We start from the raw sequence: 5,000 nt of genomic DNA, 5'->3' as shown, positions 1-5,000 counted from the left end.
ACGAAAAGGTTGATAATTCAGAAGGAAATGTAATTTGTGAAGATCATACGTATACCGCAATATTGAAACTGAGTAAGATTAACGATGGTTACAACTAAAAAAAAAAAAAAAAGGAACGTCACTTAAGTGTCTAGCCTTCCTGCACTGGAGAACTAATTGTGGACGCTGTAAACTGAAATGAAAAAAACTAACGCATTTTTTAAGAGAAAAAACTATTGGAGCAGAGCAGAGAACCAACAAACTCAACCCACACAGTGCTCTCACCACTGCGCCATATCTGCACCCCTAAAGTAATTCGTAATTTAAAGGTATTTACTTACGTCGTCCCATTATCGCAAGCGTTAAAAACACGAAAACGATTGTGTTGACAAATGCCATGTCCTTTTCTAAACACGGTCCGATTAGTGATATGGTAACTACTTGCTCAGTGTTGTGTAATGTGACGGTTTCGTAACTGCTTGGCATATAAAATTCAATTACGAATGCTCGTATATACAATAGCTTTATCATATTAGTGTTAAAAGCAATTAATTTCGGTGATTTTAAACTGTGTCAAAAGCCCATTACCCAGAACTGTCTACCTCTCTCACTTGGCCTCGGTCTATCAGCCATCCGTATTGTCTAAATTTATAATACAGGTCCCACCAAATTATGGCACAACTTCTCTAATTGATCTGAAACCAAGATTGCTCGCGCTTAATGCAAAATCGCGGAACGTGTAGAAACAAAATGCCACTACGTCAATTTTTTCCCCGTAATCTGTAATCATGGATCGTGTGAGAAACACAATACCGCCATGTCTATTTTTTTTCTCGCAAAACTGATGTAGCAATAGCCGTCCTAAAGACAAATATATCGAAAACAGATGGGCCGCATTCCACAGCAGATCAAGATTTGTGGGTTGGGGACTTCTGTCTTTGATCTTTTTATTGTCAAATAGTGAACATTGCGAAAATGTGATCCTTTTTCTCGACCGATATTGTAGAGTTTGTTTCCCATGACATGCACCGTACAGAGTTACTGCCCCATGTCCTCTGGAGATGGATGTACAGCCAGGGCTAGCAGGAAGATGGAACTGATGAGTGATTTCGTTGACCACCACTGATCAACCCGATAAACGTAACGAAAATATAACTGTTTCGAATCTTTTCAATGCCAAGTTCGAGTGGTTGGTCACTAAGAAAAATAGACTCGGGGAAAATGTGAGCTTTCGGACCTCGGGTAAATTTTAACCATACCAGGGATATATTAACAACTTAGATATTTCCGTGATACTTCTGCCTAATGTGGTATTTTTTTGGTCAGTTGAGTACACAATCAAAATTTGTCGCTGGATTCAGAATATCATTCAGTTAATGGGTTAAGCCATAAGATCCTCATCTTGACTCAATGAGTCTACATCTCCCAGGGCATCAGTGCTACCTTATCGCTGCACGAGTTCGAACTTAATTTAATTAAGTCAATTGATAACCGAGACTCGGTGAACCAAAATTAGAAACGCAATATCCCAGGTCCAACTTTTTAATAATAAATAAAAGCAATAACCGAGCTTACTTCGAGTAAATAAAGTTCAAAGATGACAAATTGGGATGTCTTTTTCAAGCCTGGCTGAACGGCAAAGACAACGCAAAGACAACTTTTCCCTATTCGATTTTTTCCTTCCCGTTTACGTTACACAATGTCAGTATCAGGCTAAATATCCTACAGATGGATTGGAAAGAGTTGTTGCGAATATAGAGGAATCTTTGTTTACATTTCTTTGTCTCATGAGCATTACGCCATGGTTTCAGGCTAAGCTATAAGCCAATATTACAAAACAATTTTCACAAGTGACCACATCCTGATACAAACGAGAATACTTATATTATTATTATTAAAAGTGCACTGCATAATGTCCAATCTCTGAAACTTTGGGCACAATTTATACCAGATAATCTATGAGTAATCATGCGAGCCTCCTTAACCAAATGATATTATTGTTGTCCCGCGTTGTAGTTGCCGTAGCCGTAGCCGTAGCCAGCGTCGTCTTTTTTTTTTAATTCGTTATTGTCTAAAAAAAAAAAAAAAAAGGCGAAAATAATTATGCGTTGCAATTGTTTAGAGCGAGTTTCAATCGAGTGTCGTAAAACTAAAATCACAGTAATTACTTCGGCCAATCAAAAAGGATGGATACAATCCAATAAACCAATCAAACTCGAAGTAATTACACGTAGCCAACTCAAAGCGCGGTAAAATGTACACGCACGAGGCACGATTGGTTTTGGTTTCACTTCTGACTAGTTGACAAAGTGGCCCGAGAATTTTGAACCAATCACTGAGTGAAGTAATGCAAAACCAAAGCAATTCGCTAATTATTTTCGACAGTCAATTGAAAACAGCTTTATCAACCAGTTAAAAGGAAAACCAACCAAGACGCAATTTTTCCCGCACTTTAAGCAATTTAAATGGAATGAGTACAAATTCGCATTGGTCCATTCTGCGGTTTGCACCTGCTGTGATTGGCCGAAGTAGTTACTTCGGTGTATCAATCTTTTATGACACTTAATTGAACTCTGTAAAGATAGTTAGAAATTTATATAACAGAAATTTGTTGAGCTTTATTTTTGGCCCTTTGTCAGATCAAATGCTGATTCTATGAAAAGCTAACACTCGAAACCAGCCTCGTTCCCAGGGCTTTTCTCCGCCGAGAGTGGCGGTCGAAAGAAAGACCTGAGAACGAGGTTGACTCGAAACGGCAGCTTACAAATCATTGTTACGGTAGCTAATTTCCCTTTATCTACCCACCGATGCAGCACCAAAGTTTCTTTCGAAATAATCTCTATCATCAAGACTATGATTCCCGCTTAGTCAAGTGAGTCAAAACGAAACCTCCAAAAAGGACTTCTGGCTTTAAATAATGCATCTAGGGAGGCCCCAAGTGAAGGACATATGCAATCAGTCTGTTACGAGGCCAAGAGAGCACTTTCCTGCCAGCAGAGGTCCCTTTTCTTTTGCGTTAGCTTGGCTGACGATTACGGGAAAAGAGATACGTCAAACCTCACCGTGTTGAACACGCGCGGCGGTAACTTAGCGACCGAATTCTCATGTGATACGTCACATGTCGTACGGTCTCACTTAACAATAGCAGAATTACTGTTGAGGAATGGGCGATACACAGCGGAAGCAAGTCACAGTCAACAAACATATCATGGAGCAAGCGTTTTGAACAGGCACTGTGCAAGGTCGTGGAAGGCGGTTGTATCAACGGTGAGTTTTGACCCATGGCAGAAGCGTCTTTTCTTATACTCGTCAGCTCAGCGAACGCAAGAAGAAAAGAGACGGTGACCTCTGCTAACAGGGAAAGAGATTCAAGAAAAGGGTAGAGAACAAATCCACCGTATATGGGCCTCTCCCAATAATAATATCTCTTTCAATCTAAATAATTAGACCGTGATCAAGATGAGGGGCAGACACTTACTTGGTTATCATTGGTTGCGCTACCATCACGAGATCAAAATGACTTTTACAGCACCGCGCAAAGCTTAAAATAGATTGAAAAAACTATCATGGGGTATGGGGATCTGTTCTCTCTTGACGAGGCTGATCTGCAACAGACAGAGCTTAACAACATAAGCAAGCTTAATAGTTTCCGTATTCTCTACTCTTTCTCCAAAAGTGGGGATTCTATTCTTTAGTGAACTCGCGGATTGCGGTTTAGCATGTAAGGTGACAAACAGATGGGGGAGTCAAGTAAAGCTATGATCCTCGCAGTTATGGACGCAATTTTAGCAATTGCGTCGAGAAGCATGAAAAATTCAGGACTTCAACGGGGCCTGAATCCGTGACCTAGCGATACCGGTGCAAGGCTCTATTTTTCAGGCTTCTCAACGCAATTGCTGAAATTGCGTCCATAACTGCGAGGATCATAGGTTTACTTGATTTCATGTCCTCAGTTCAGTATATGATTCATTTCATATATCATTTCGTTCGTTAGATAAGGGTGTGTCCTCCTTTTGCCAGCGTATAAAGAGGTCTTAACATGTTCAGATGCCATAACAATGTCAGCGCCTCCTGTTCAGGTTTTCAAAGGGCCTATAGTGTTGGAGTGTTCTAAACTGAAAAGACCAATTCCGCTAAAGTGATAACGCCAGTGAAAAACCTGAGTTCTTCGAATGATACTAAAATCCGAATAATTACGAATACTTACCACATAATGGTTTCTTCTTGTTTACGTTTAATTGGAATTTACTCTATTTTCATTTCGCTTCTCGTATCCCTTAGTACACTGTCACGCAACAAGAAAGTAACTTCGAAATCGTTAAACAAAAATGCCAAGAACTTGGAATGTTGTAGAAAACAAATCTTTCTGTGCGGGCCATCGTTTCTGAGTTATACAAAAAACGGCAAACACACTCTCAGGCATTTTGGACCACTTCTTTGGTCCAAAAGTAACCGGGAGTTAAGATCAGCACCTACAATCAGTAACTTTAATTTGAACAAGACGCTACATAAAAGCGTACACTGGGTTGCCTGTGGTACGTGTTACACAAAAACAGAAGGCACTGAATTGGGTGGTATAGTGAACGGCAGGGTTGCAGTTAATTTTTTCAAGTGGGTGGTCATTAAGACCATGAGGGTCACCCGCATGGCTCACACGTTCATACCTTTAATTATTTTGTAATATCTTGACCCATTTAAGCTTTGGTAATAAATTCAGTTTAAAGATAACAAAACACGCTCTTGAGTAAAATTCACTCGTTTCTTCTCAGATATGGGAAAAAAATGAGTTTTTATGTATAGCTCTGAATCGAATTCTCATCGAACGATTAATTAATGACAATCGATCGTAAAAAGACAAACATTTCTGCAGTCTCTGACTTTTATGATGTTTTGTCAAAAGGAAGAAATTGATCACGTGCTAGGCAACAATGATGATGCACGTGATCACCTTGTGTCAACTGAATGAGCATGTTAATCTTTCGTCGTTTTCAGAGTAAAACGTCTTGGTTTTTTGTTTTTTT

This window comes from Montipora foliosa, chromosome 10, assembly GCF_036669935.1.
Source record: "Montipora foliosa isolate CH-2021 chromosome 10, ASM3666993v2, whole genome shotgun sequence".
NCBI lineage: Eukaryota > Metazoa > Cnidaria > Anthozoa > Scleractinia > Acroporidae > Montipora > Montipora foliosa.
This window is presented reverse-complemented; position numbering follows the sequence as displayed.